This window comes from Gobius niger (genome assembly GCF_951799975.1).
Source record: "Gobius niger genome assembly, chromosome: 1".
Lineage (NCBI taxonomy): Eukaryota > Metazoa > Chordata > Actinopteri > Gobiiformes > Gobiidae > Gobius > Gobius niger.
Window position 1 is genome coordinate 72228775 of NC_136852.1, and position 14166 is coordinate 72242940.

At 43.4% G+C, this 14166-nt stretch overlaps 1 long non-coding RNA gene across 2 annotated transcripts; it reads right to left on the reverse strand.

The window, feature by feature from the left end:
• LOC306960741 lies at positions 1 to 1328 on the reverse strand. Of its 2 annotated transcripts, XR_013792698.1 has the most exons (3): positions 1182 to 1328; positions 468 to 900; positions 1 to 204 (listed from the first exon to the last, which is right to left on the reverse strand). It is a non-coding gene; the product is annotated as an uncharacterized lncRNA (long non-coding RNA). The 2 variants fall into 2 exon arrangements; XR_013792699.1 differs by lacking the exon at positions 1182 to 1328 and having other exon boundaries at positions 468 to 942.
• Positions 1329 to 14166: the final 12838 nt, after the last annotated feature.

Consider the following 14166-nt stretch of genomic DNA (forward strand, 5'->3'; position numbering starts at 1 on the left):
ACACACACACACACACACACACACACACACACACACACACACACACACACACACACACACACACACACACACACACACACACACACACACACACACACACACAATCTTGTACTTCTATCTTGGTGAGGACACTCATAGGCATAATGTATTACCCAGACCCTAACCCTAAGGCTAGAGCCCCAAACCCTAACCCTAACCTTAATCCTAGCCCTAAACCCAATTCTAACCCGAACCCTAAAACCACGTCTGGACCGTCAAACAGTCTTTAAATAAGTGAGGACCACCCAAAATGTCCTCACTTTACAAAAATGTCCTCACTCTGTTGGTTAAAAACGCAACGGGTCCTCACAAATTATTAAGTACAAGAACACACACGCAATCTTGTATTTTTATCTTGGTGAAGACACTCAAAGGCATAATGTATTACCCAGACCCTAATCCTAAGGCTAGAGCCCCGAACCCCAAACCTAACCTTTATCCTAGCCCTAAACCCAATTCTAACCCTAACCCTAAAACCACATCTTGACCCTCAAAAAGTCCCTCAAACAAGAGAGGACCACCCAAAATGTCCTCACTTCACAAAAATGTCCTCACTCTGTTGGTTAAAAACGCAAACGGGTCCTCACAAATTATTAAGTACAAGAACACACACACACACACACACACACACACACACACACACACACACACACACACACACACACACACACACACACACACACACACACACACACACACACACACACACACACACACACACACACACACACACACACACACAATCTTGTACTTCTATCTTGGTGAGGACACTCATAGGCATAATGTATTACCCAGACCCTAACCCTAAGGCTAGAGCCCCAAACCCTAACCCTAACCTTAATCCTAGCCCTAAACCCAATTCTAACCCGAACCCTAAAACCACGTCTGGACCGTCAAACAGTCTTTAAATAAGTGAGGACCACCCAAAATGTCCTCACTTTACAAAAATGTCCTCACTCTGTTGGTTAAAAACGCAACGGGTCCTCACAAATTATTAAGTACAAGAACACACACGCAATCTTGTACTTTTATCTTGGTGAAGACACTCAAAGGCATAATGTATTACCCAGACCCTAACCTAAGGGTTCGGGGTTAGAGCTCCGAACCCTAACCCTAACCTTAATCCTCGCTCTAAACCAAACCTAAACCCAATTCTAACCCGAACCCTAAAACCACATCTTGACCCTCAAACAGTTCTTCAAATATGTGAGGACCACCCAAAATGTCCTCACTCTGTTGGTTAAAAACGCAAACGGGTCCTCACAAATTATTAAGTACAAGAACACACACATACAATCTTGTACTATCTTGGTGAGGACACTCAAAGCCACAACGTATTACCCAGACCCTAATCCTAAGGCTAGAGCCCCGAACCCCAAACCTAACCTTTATCCTAGCCCTAAACCCAATTCTAACCCGAACCCTAAAACCACATCTTGACCCTCAAAAAGTCCCTCAAACAAGTGAGGACCACCCAAAATGTCCTCACTTCACAACAATGTCCTCACTCTGTTGATTAAAAACGCAAACGGGTCCTCACAAAGTAGTAAGTACAGGAACACACACATTGTGATTGTGGTTGTGTGTGGACAGGGGCAGCTCCACCTGCTTCGCGTACGGGCAGACGGGTGCGGGGAAGACCCACACCATGCTGGGCTGCTCCCCGGGGGGGGCAGGACTCTACGCTCTGGCCGTGCGGGACATTTTCACCCACCTCGCCACCTCGGCCGCGCTGGCACGCCTCGGGGTGTTCGTCAGCTTCTTCGAGATCTACTGCGGGCAACTGTACGACCTGCTGGACCACAGGAAGAGGTCAGGACCGCTCACTCTGACGGAGGGCTGGGCACCGCTAAACAAGACCAGTCACAAAATATGTATTAAAATATCAAAAGCAGGAACTGAAAAGACATATAAATAAAAAATTAAAAGAAGAAAAAGACAAGTTGGTAGCACACAGTTAGCGCTCGTGCTTCACAGCTAGAAGGTTTCCTCTACCACTAAAAACATGTACAATAGGCCAGGGTGAATGTGAGTGTGTGTGAGAGTGCACATGGGGGACGACGGATGGAAATTACCCCAAGGCTACAATCCAGTGTGGCTTGTTTACATGTATGAGACCCACGTATGTTCATTAACATGCACTGTCCCGACCAAATAACATTGTTTTTTTTTTCTATATAAAAGTAAAAAAAAAAAAAAAAGGGTCAATTTGGGAGAAAATTTTAAAAAATTGGGTAAAAAATATAAGAAAAAAAAGGAAAAAAAAAAGGGAAAATATTTAAATAATGGGGGGAGGGGGGAGTGTGAAAAACATGTAGAAAAATTGGGAGAAATTAAGGGAAAAAATTGTTGTTAAAGGGGGGGTATTCTGCAAAATGGACTTTTTAAAGCTTTCCATCATGTTATTCTGTCATTCCCTCATTAAAAACATGCCTGAAGTGTTGCCTTGGCACATTCACGTATTTTTGAGTAATCTGTAAAAACTCTGATGGCGGCCATTTTAGGGATAGGTTTGCCTGAGTCCTCCTAGGAACGCCCCCACCTCCTGGAGACGCCTCCGAGCTTTCGTCACCAGCCGAGTAACCAACCACTGCTCCTCAGCAGAGGTTGAAAGGGTCAGAGGTTCTTAAAGAGACAGAGGCCTATTTCAAGACATTCACCACAGCCATTTTGAGAGAGCAATTTTATACAAGGCAGTTATTGTAATTTACTGCATTTACAGACCAACAGAATGTTTTCTCATCATTGTAGTGTGATATAGACTGGTGCTATGTGACTGAAAAAAGCATAATACCCCCTCTTTAAAGGAAGTTTCTTTGTTGTTTCACCTCAATCATTTTATTTATTTATTCAACAGTTATTTAACCTTATTTAACTCGGTAAAACTCATTGACATTTACAATCATAAAACAATTCACAACAAATATAAGACGAAATATAAACACATCTTAGGTGAAACGACTGCAACCACCACGGCTTTGACCAATTTCATCAATTTAAATGTAAAAGAGTTTGACGAGACCAATCGTTAAAGGAACAGGCCACCGTTTTTTTCCATACTGAGATCTGTTCTTACCTGAGCTTAGACGAGTTGATGTGTACCTGTCTGGTTTTTGTGCGTGCGCTCAGTCACGCACACAGACTAAAGATGTTGTTAGCATTTAGCCTCTCCCTGTATATTCCTATGGCTCCAAACATGGGGGTGAAGTTAGAAGCGACCGAGCCCTTCCGGTATCGGATCAAATGCCTGTTTGTGACGGTGGGCGTGTGCAGGTTGTTTGCCAGAGAGGACGGGCAGAGGACGGTCCACATCGCCGGGCTGCGCCAGGTCAGAGCAGACTCCGTCAAGTCGCTGCTGGAGGTTTGTTTCCTTTTTTCTTTCATTTCTTCTTTCGGATTGTAATGAACGCCAACAACCGAGCGCACTTTCTCCAGTTCGGCTTTACCCAAGTCTAAAAGTTTACAGCCTATAGGCCAGAGTAACTGATCGTACCTTTTTGTGTCACATTTTTAGTTGTGTTCGCTGTTTTATTGTGCGTTAGTTGCACATTTTTGTCACTTTTTTGTCACTTTCTTGTGGCTCTTTTCATCACTTTTTAATCGTGTTTTTGTTGCTCTTTTCTCGCGTCTTCATCCTCGCTGTTTTGACGCTTTGTTCATGAACCTCTTCGATTTAGGTAAAGCCAAACTGGAGAAAATGCTCGGTTCAGGTGGGACTTTCCTCATTTAAAAGCTAAGAATCTTTAGAGTTCAGTCACTGAGTGTGGAGGCTGGACTAGCACAAGGGAAGTGTTCATTCTGGAAGAGCACAGAAGGGCCACTGGCTCTCGGGCCAGTCCGGCCTCTCAATTTTCTCCTCTTGTCCCCCGCCTTAACCAAGCTTTACCTGAATCTAAAAGCTTAACCACTTAACTCCCACCTGAACGGATCCCATTTTCTCCAGTTTGGCTTTACCCTAATCAAAAAGCTTCTGGGGAAAAAAAGCGCCAAAATAGCAACAAAAAATGAGAAGAAAACAAGGATGTAAACGCAACAAAAATGTGACAAAAACTCAACCAAAGAGTGACAAAAATTCAACAAAAATTCAACAAAACTCAACAAAAAAATGACAAAAAATCAATAAAAAGTGACAAAAAAACTCAACAAAAATGTGACAAAAAAATTCAACAAAAAAGTGACAAAAATTCAATAAAAATGTGACAAAAAATTCAACAAAAAAGTGACAAAAATTCTATAAAAAGTGACAAAAAACTCAACCAAAGAGTGACAAAAATTCAACAAAAATTCAACAAAAACTCAACAAAAATGTGACAAAAACTCAACAAAAAAATGACAAAAAATCAATAAAAAGTGACAAAAAACTCAACAAAAATGTGACAAAAATTCAACAAAAATGTGACAAAAAAATTCAACAAAAAAGTGACAAAAATTCAATAAAAATTTGACAAAAAATTCAACAAAAAAGTGACATAAATTCTATAAAAAGTGACAAAAACTCAACCAAAGAGTGACAAAAATTCAACAAAAATGTGACAAAAACAACCACAAAATGTGACAAAAACTCAACAAAAATGTGACACAACACAGCAACAACGCGAGGAAAAAGATCAGTATTGTGGGTCTTAGCTTTCAAATGAGGTGTTACACAGGCCTATATAATGGCCAAAGAGGACAGAATGCATTCGGTTTAGGCGGGTGGTAAGAGGTTAAAAGAAAAGCATCAAAATAGCGACGAGGATGAAAACGGAACAAAAATGTGCCCGAAAAGCAAAAAAAACGTGACAAAAAAGCAACGATAAAAAGCTATGAAAAACCAACAAAAAAATCCACAAAAACACAACAAAAATGTGACGAAAACACAACTACAAAGCAACAAAAAAACACAAAAAGTGAAAAAAAGAACATGACGAAAACACAACAAAGCAATGAAGAAAAGCAATGAAAAACCAACAAAAAATCCACAAAAACACAACAAAAATGTGACCAAAACACAACTACAAAGCAACAACAACAAAAACATAACCAAGCAACGAAAAAAAGCTATGAAAAACCAATAAAAACATGACAAAAAAGAGACGAAAAAAAACAACAAAGCAATGAAGAAAAGCAATGAAAAACCGACAAAATAGCCATAATAACACAAGACAGTGACGAATACACAACAAAAAAACACACACGAAAAAAAAAACACAAAAAGTGACAAAAAATGGGACAAAAAAGCAACGATAAAAAGCTATGAAAAACCAACAAAAACACAACAAAAATGTGACTACAAAGCAACAAAAAAACACAAAAAGTGAAAAAAAACCATGACAAAAACACAACAAAGCAATGAAGAAAAGCTATGAAAAACCAACAAAAAATCCACAAAAACACAACAAAAATGTGACTACAAAGCAACAAAAAAACACAAAAAGTGAAAAAAAACATGACAAAAACACAACAAAGCAATGAAGAAAAGCTATGAAAAACCAACAAAAACATGACAAAAAAGAGATGAAAACAGAACAAAGCAATGAAGAAAAGCAATGAAAAACCAACAAAATAGCCATAATAACATAACAAAAACACAAGACAGTGACTAATACACAACAAAAAAACGCACACAAAAAACACACAAAAAGTGACAAACAATGTGACAAAAAAGCAACGATAAAAAGCTATGAAAAACCAACAAAAAAATCCACAAAAACACAACAAAAATGTGACTACAAAGCAACAAAAAAAACACAAAAAGTGAAAAAAAAAACTTGACAAAAACACAACAAAGCAATGAAGAAAAGCAATGAAAAACCAACAAAATAGCCATAATAACATAACAAAAACACAAGACAGTGACGAATACACAACAAAAAAACACACAAAAAGTGACAAAAAATGTTTCAATCACTTTTGTAGGTCTTAGCTTTCAAATCAGGCATTACACTGTTGCTCTTCGGTCAAGAAGTGTCGCATTTACGCTAATTTGGGCCGTTTTTCAGTCCCAGTCCGCCCCTAACCAGCACTTGGGACAGGTGGGTTTGTGTAAATTTGAAATATTCCCATTTCCAAACTGGTTTTAGCGATAAGATCTGGCAACCCAAAGTGTCCTTCTTCAAATCAGCAGAATAATGACCAGTTATACCTCGTTTTTTGTGACTGTGTTATGTGTGTAATCTCCATGAGGTTCTCCAAACTCTGACTAACCCTCAAGCCTCTGCTGCAGGTGATCTGTCGGGGCACGGAGGGGCGGAGCCAGGGCAGCAGTGGGGTCAACCCGCAGTCGTCTCGCTCCCACGCCCTGCTCCAGATCCAGCTGAGGGAGCCTGACCAGAACATCCACGGCCGGTCAGTGACTGGAACCCTGTGGAGATAAAAAACCAACGTCCTGCTGATGATGTGTTGTCCTGTGTTAGGATGTGGTTTGTGGACCTGGCCGGGAGTGAACGGGCGTCCGACGCCAGAGATCCCGACAGACGGAGCTGCTTAGAGGGAGCGGAGATCAACCAGAGCTTACTCGCGGTACGGGGGTTTTCAAAAGTAACTTCACTGACACGCAGATTTATCAGTAACAGAGGGAAGAGGCAGAGACGTCCAACCGACAGTCTCCATGTACTCCGTATATTTATACAGAGCGAGATTTAATGTGTATGTGCACAACCAGGGCTGGGTTAAACGACATCAGTCTGGTATAGAAATAATAAAAGTGTTTCGAAAGCAGGAACCAAAAAGAAATATAAAATCTTTAAAGGAATAGGCCACCGTTTTTACATACCGAGATATGCTCTTACCTCACTTTAGTCGAGTTAATATATCCCCGTCTGGTCTTTGTCCGTGCGCTCTGTCACGCAAACGGAGCACATACGCAGCCTCTCCCACATGTCACATAGCTCCAAAAAAGCTCACGATAGAAGCTACCAAGCTCTTCCACGTGTTCCCTATTTAAATAAAGTTACGTGAAGTGTTTTCATGCGAAGTATATTTACACAGAAATGTAGCATGTCGATTTTATAAGCAAATAAAAAGGGGGACTATATTGTGAGGCGTAATGATACAAGGAGCAAAACGTCCGCGCAGTAACTCCTAAAGACTTCCCCGCTCACTTCCGTCAATAACATATCTCAGTATGTAAAAACGGTGGCCTATTCCTTTAAGTTCTTGCGTTTTTAAGTGAAAACTGAAAATTTGGGAACATTTTTCAAAAAAATTTTGAAAAATGACTCATGTTAAAAATAAATAAATGAATAAATGTTGAAAAAAATCTTGGGAACATTTTTTTTTAAATTGTTGCAAAATTTGAAGAAACAAAATGTGAAAAATACAATATAAAATTTAGATTTTTTTTTAAAAGAACATTTTTTAAAAGGGGAGAAAAAGCTGTAAAGTGTTTTTTCTGCCCTTTTGTCATTAAAGGAAGTTTCTTGGTTGTTTCATCTCAAACAAATGAAACAAATGTAAAAGAAATAAAATGAAAAGGAATAAATTAACATTATTAATCTGTTTTATGGTTCTATATGACAAATATCTTAGTATCGATATCGAAAACCAAGTATCGTTAAAGTACTGTATTAAACAACTTTTCTATACACAGTAGCAGAGTGAGGGAAGGGGAGAGTTCAGCTTCCTAACAGCGTGTGTAGAACTTACCATTTTACAGCCATAAAGTAACTTAAAGTGATTTACATGGATGATCCTTATGGGCCGGTGAACATGTAGTTTAACCTCTTAACTCCCGCCTGAACCGAGAGGATCTTTTTCCTCACGTTATCAGATTATTTTTCCATCATTTTTTTGTCTTTTTTTTGGTCATTTTTTGTCACATTTTTGTCATTTTTTCCTCAATTTTTGGTTATTTTTTTTTCTTCATTTTTTGACAAAAAAAGGTTGGTTTTTTTGTCATTTTTTCCTCAATTTTTCATCAATTTTTTGTCATTTTTTGCTACATTTTGGTCATTTTTTTGTCACATTTATGTAATTTGTTTGTAAAATTTTTATCACATTTTTGTAATTTGTTTGTCACATTTTGTCACATTTTTGTCGTTTTTCCGTCAATTTTCTGTCAATTTCTTGTGACATTTTTGTGACATTTTTGCCACTTTTTCATCAATTTTTCGTCACTTTTTTCTCAATGTTTTCTCACATTTTTGTCACATTTCCATCATTGTTTTCGTCTCAGTTCTGTTGCTATTTTCACAGCTTTTTTCCAGAAGCTTTTGGACTGGGGTAAAGCCAAACTGGAGAAAATGTGCTCGGTTCAGGCGGTAGTTAAGGGGTTAACTGTGTGTTTTGTAGTTAAAGGAGTGTATCCTTATGGGCCGGTGAACATGTAGTTTAACTGTGTGTTTTGTAGTTAAAGGAGTGTATCCGCTCTCTGGACCAGGAACAGTCCCACACTCCGTTCCGACAGAGCAAACTCACTCAGGTGTGGACTCTTCACTCACAGTTTGGATGGCTCTCAGCTCTCAGCTCTCAGCTCTCGGCTCACGGCGTTTTGTGCTGCAGGTTCTCAGAGACTCGTTTGTCGGTGATTCTATGACGTGCATGATCGCCAACATCTCCCCTGTGGACTCTGCGGCCGAGCACACGCTCAACACGCTCCGATACGCAGACCGGTAAGACCTCAGTATTTACCGTCACATTTACCCTACCCTGTAAATGTTCAAATCAAGCCTACTGAGATTCATTTTACAGAATCCCATTGGAAATACCCTCCTAACCTATGCATTTTCTCCAGTTTGGCTTTACCTGAATCTAAAAGCTTCTTGTAAAGGAGGTCCCTCACCTCCTTCACAGAGTCCAGGGGCCCAGGACGGAGCTGGCCCTCCTGTTCTTGTCCCACTTTGTGCTGCCCGAGGTCCAGCACACGGCAGCGTAGTGGAGAGCAGAGGCCACCACAGAGTCATAAAGAGTCCTGAGCAGAGGCAGCTCACTCAGAAGGACCTCAGTCTCTTCAGAAGGACCTCAGTCTCTTCAGAAGGACCTCAGTCTCCTCCAAAGGACCTCAGTCTCCTCCAAAGGACCTCAGTCTCCTCAGAAGGAAGGACCTCAGTCTCTTCAGAAGGACCTCAGTCTCCTCAGAAGGACCTCAGTCTCTTCTAAAGGACCTCAGTCTCCTCCAAAGGACCTCAGTCTCCGCAGAAGGACCTCAGTCTCCTCCAAAGGACCTCAGTCTCTTCCAAAGGACCTCAGTCTCCTCCGAAGGATCTCAGTCTCCTCAGAAGGACCTCAGTCTCCTCCAAAGGACCTCAGTCTCCGCAGAAGGACCTCAGTCTCCTCCGAAGGATCTCAGTCTCCTCAGAAGGACCTCAGTCTCCTCCAAAGGACCTCAGTCTCCTCAGAAGGACCTCAGTCTCTTCAGAAGGACCTCAGTCTCCTCCAAAGGACCTCAGTCTCCTCAGAAGGACCTCAGTCTCCTCCAAAGGACCTCAGTCTCTTCTAAAGGACCTCAGTCTCTTCCAAAGGACCTCAGTCTCTTCCAAAGGACCTCAGTCTCTTCTAAAGGACCTCAGTCTCTTCAGAAGGACCTCAGTCTCTTCAGAAGGACCTCAGTCTCTTCCAAAGGACCTCAGTCTCTTCAGAAGGACCTCAGTCTCTTCAGAAGGACCTCAGTCTCTTCAGAAGGACCTCAGTCTCTTCCAAAGGACCTCAGTCTCTTCCAAAGGACCTCAGTCTCTTCTAAAGGACCTCAGTCTCTTCTAAAGGACCTCAGTCTCTTCTAAAGGACCTCAGTCTCTTCCAAAGGACCTCAGTCTCTTCTAAAGGACCTCAGTCTCTTCAGAAGGACCTCAGTCTCTTCTAAAGGACCTCAGTCTCCTCAGAAGGACCTCAGTCTCCTCCAAAGGACCTCAGTCTCTTCTAAAGGACCTCAGTCTCTTCAGAAGGACCTCAGTCTCCTCAGAAGGACCTCAGTCTCTTCCAAAGGACCTCAGTCTCTTCAGAAGGACCTCAGTCTCTTCTAAAGGACCTCAGTCTCTTCTAAAGGACCTCAGTCTCTTCAGAAGGACCTCAGTCTCTTCTAAAGGACCTCAGTCTCTTCTAAAGGACCTCAGTCTCCTCAGAAGGACCTCAGTCTCTTCTAAAGGACCTCAGTCTCTTCAGAAGGACCTCAGTCTCTTCTAAAGGACCTCAGTCTCTTCTAAAGGACCTCAGTCTCTTCTAAAGGACCTCAGTCTCTTCAGAAGGACCTCAGTCTCTTCTAAAGGACCTCAGTCTCCTCAGAAGGACCTCAGTCTCTTCTAAAGGACCTCAGTCTCTTCTAAAGGACCTCAGTCTCCTCAGAAGGACCTCAGTCTCTTCAGAAGGACCTCAGTCTCTTCTAAAGGACCTCAGTCTCTTCTAAAGGACCTCAGTCTCTTCTAAAGGACCTCAGTCTCTTCTAAAGGACCTCAGTCTCCTCTAAAGAACCTCAGTCTCCTCTAAAGGACCTCAGTCTCCTCTAAAGAACCTCAGTCTCTTCTAAAGGACCTCAGTCTCCTCCAAAGGACCTCAGTCTCTTCTAAAGGACCTCAGTCTCCTCTAAAGAACCTCAGTCTCCTCTAAAGGACCTCAGTCTCCTCTAAAGAACCTCAGTCTCTTCTAAAGGACCTCAGTCTCCTCCAAAGAACCTCAGTCTCTTCTAAAGGACCTCAGTCTCTTCTAAAGGACCTCAGTCTCCTCTAAAGAACCTCAGTCTCCTCTAAAGGACCTCAGTCTCCTCTAAAGAACCTCAGTCTCCTCCAAAGGACCTCAGTCTCCTCCAAAGGACCTCAGTCTCCTCCAAAGGACCTCAGTCTCTTCTAAAGGACCTCAGTCTCCTCCAAAAGACCTCAGTCTCCTCCAAAGGACCTCAGTCTCTTCTAAAGGACCTCAGTCTCCGCAGAAGGACCTCAGTCTCTTCCAAAGGACCTCAGTCTCTTCCAAAGGACCTCAGTCTCTTCTAAAGGACCTCAGTCTCCTCAGAAGGACCTCAGTCTCCGCAGAAGGACCTCAGTCTCTTCCAAAGGACCTCAGTCTCTTCTAAAGGACCTCAGTCTCCGCAGAAGGACCTCAGTCTCTTCCAAAGGACCTCAGTCTCTTCTAAAGGACCTCAGTCTCCTCCAAAGGACCTCAGTCTCCTCTAAAGAACCTCAGTCTCTTCTAAAGGACCTCAGTCTCCTCCAAAGGACCTCAGTCTCTTCTAAAGGACCTCAGTCTCCTCCAAAGGACCTCAGTCTCCTCCAAAGGACCTCAGTCTCCGCAAAAGGACCTCAGTCTCCGCAAAAGGACCTCAGTCTCTTCCAAAGGACCTCAGTCTCTTCCAAAGGACCTCAGTCTCCTCCAAAGGACCTCAGTCTCTTCTAAAGGACCTCAGTCTCCGCAGAAGGACCTCAGTCTCTTCCAAAGGACCTCAGTCTCTTCCAAAGGACCTCAGTCTCTTCTAAAGGACCTCAGTCTCCTCAGAAGGACCTCAGTCTCCGCAGAAGGACCTCAGTCATGAAGTAGTGAAGAAACTCGCACTCTCAAACACACTCTCATTCATTTGTTTAGTTAGAGACGCTTTTAGATTTGGGTAAAGCCAAACTGGAGAAAATGTGCTCAGTTCAGGTTGAGGTTAAGAGGTTAAAGTAAATGTTTTCACAGCACAATCCAGATGTGCTCGTCATGCTAACTGACCTTCTGTTGTCCTCCTCTGGACAGAGTCAAAGAGCTGAGAGCCCAGGGGCAGCAGCGGCGCAGAAGACGAAGCAAGAACCCCCCCTCTCCGAAACAAAGCCCGCCCCAGAGCCTCAACACCAGGGGGGGCCTCAGAGGGAAGAGCCCCCCTAAGAAACCGAAGAGAACCGGCCCCGTCCCGACCCCGCTTTCTCCCGACTGCACCTTTCTGAGCTCCACCCCCAAACGCAGCACATCCAGGGAGGACAGGGGGGTCAGGAGGCTGCTCCACCTCATCTCACCCGTTACACGCCCCCCGGCACAACGGGAAACTGAAACCGTGATCCAGGGAGCGAGGCCACGCCGGGAGAACACGGAAGACCACGAGAGGAGGCGACACCTGAAGCTCTACCACCAGCAGCTGCAGCAGTTTGCCCCGGAGAACGCGATGGGAGACATTTTGGGTCAGATGGAGCCGGGTTTGCCCGATGCCGAAGCAAATCCGGGGTTCGGAAGTCGCGACGAGAGAGATTTGAGTCAAAGAACCGGAGTTTTGTTTCGTAAAAATGTGGCTACACGTGACAGGAAGTGTTCGCGTGAAGGAGAAAGGAGCCAAGATGGCGGCGCAAAGTGGGCTTGGGTGTCGGAGAAGGCGCAGAGCTCGGAAGAAGAAGAAGATGCTTTCAGGTTTGGGGGGTCGTGCGAGAGTGTGCGGGCGCCGGCAGAGCGCCCCCTGTCTCCCGTCCCCGAGCGTAGCAACTCGATTCTGACGCTTTCGGCTTTGGACTGTCCATCCTCGCAGAAAACCAGCCCCAAACACACGGAGACACCCGGTCCGTCTGCGCCAGAGTCGTTTCTCCGAGTAGAAGGAGAGGCCGCTGTGATACCTGTGTGTGTGGGCTGGGAGGCAGAGGAGAACCTGGAGGAGGCTTACCTGGAGGTGCCACAAGCTATAGGTGAGTAAATGATACCTCAATTAAAAGTGTAGAATTATAGGGATATGAAAAAAACATGATGACGCCTTAACCCTCGCCTGAACCGGGCACATTTTCTCCAGATGTAAAAAGCTTTACCCAGATCTCAAAGCGGCTTGAAAAACATGTCAAAGCAGCGACAACAATGACAGCCATAAAAGCATCTTAAAGGGATATTTCAGGATTTTTGACACAGGGTCTCATTAGTCATCCAGAGTGTTGCTGATTTCTGGAGATATTTTTTTTGTAATTCATGCAGTTCTTATATTTGAAGAGTTTCGAGGTGCTAGGCTAATGCAAGGCTAGTTTAAGTTTAAGTTTAATGGTTTTGTATAGCCCAATATCACAACAGAAGTTTCCTCACAGCTGCACCAAACATTAAGGCAATAAAACAGAGCAATAAATATGACAATTTAAAGTTCAGGTGAATCCAGGCAAATATCATGTCCAGTAAGCGGGGTAGGCAGGTAGCGACGAGCGGCGTGGGCGTCCCCCGTCCAGCACGGCAAGGAAAAACTCAAATACCCGGCAGGAGAAAAGAGAAACCTTGGGGAGAACCACAGAAGGAGAGATCCACTCCCATGGACGGACAGGCTATAGAGACCCAGGGCCGAAGGATCCCTCAGCAGACGGGCCGAGATCACAGACCGTCCAGTCCTCAGATTCCAGAATGTAGAGTTCCTCCGTTCACCCGGGTTCCTATAGTGCATGTCTATGGTATCAGCTAGCCTGCATTAAAAACAGTGTGACCCGCTCCACAGAGCACCTGAGGCAAATCACTTATAACGCCAGACTAACCATATAAATGTCTGTGTCCATAGAATCATGTTTGGAACATAACTGACCTTGCATCACATGAATGATCGCATTTTGAGGGACTATTTTCTAGCAGATCACTCCGCCGCCGCGTAGCTTATACAACCACGAAGCTGATGCTGCTCAAATATAAGGTATTTTAAATGATTCTATGGACACAGACATTTATATGGTTAGTCTGGTGTTATGAGTGATTTGCCTCAGGTGCTCTGTGGAGCGGGTCACACTGTTTTTAATGCAGGCTAGCTGATACCATAGACATGCATTAGCCTAGCACTAGCCTAGCGCCCCGAAACTCTTCAAATATAAGAACTGCATGAATTACACACAAAAAATATCTCCAGAAATCAGCAACACTCTGGATAACTAGGAAATGAGGCCCTATGTCAAACATCCTGAAATATCCCTTTAAGAGCGACAAAAACACAGCAAAACGGGCGACACAATAAGTGATGAAAAAGAAACAAAACAGTTGCAAAAAAGTGACAAAAATATGACACAAAAACTGAAGACAACGCAAGGAAAATCTTAAGTTAGTTTTTCAAATGAGGCGTTACACTGGCCTATTGGCTGTAAGCTTTAGATTTGGGTAATGCGGGGGTTAAAAGTAGTAGGCTACAAAGTCAGGTTAGGTTTATGGTATCACCTTGCTAAATATAACCTACTGTGCATGTTTTGGGTTGATAGGGGAAACCAGAGACACGAGAGATGGAGAGAGATGTTTATTTATACAGCGCCTTTCACAAAG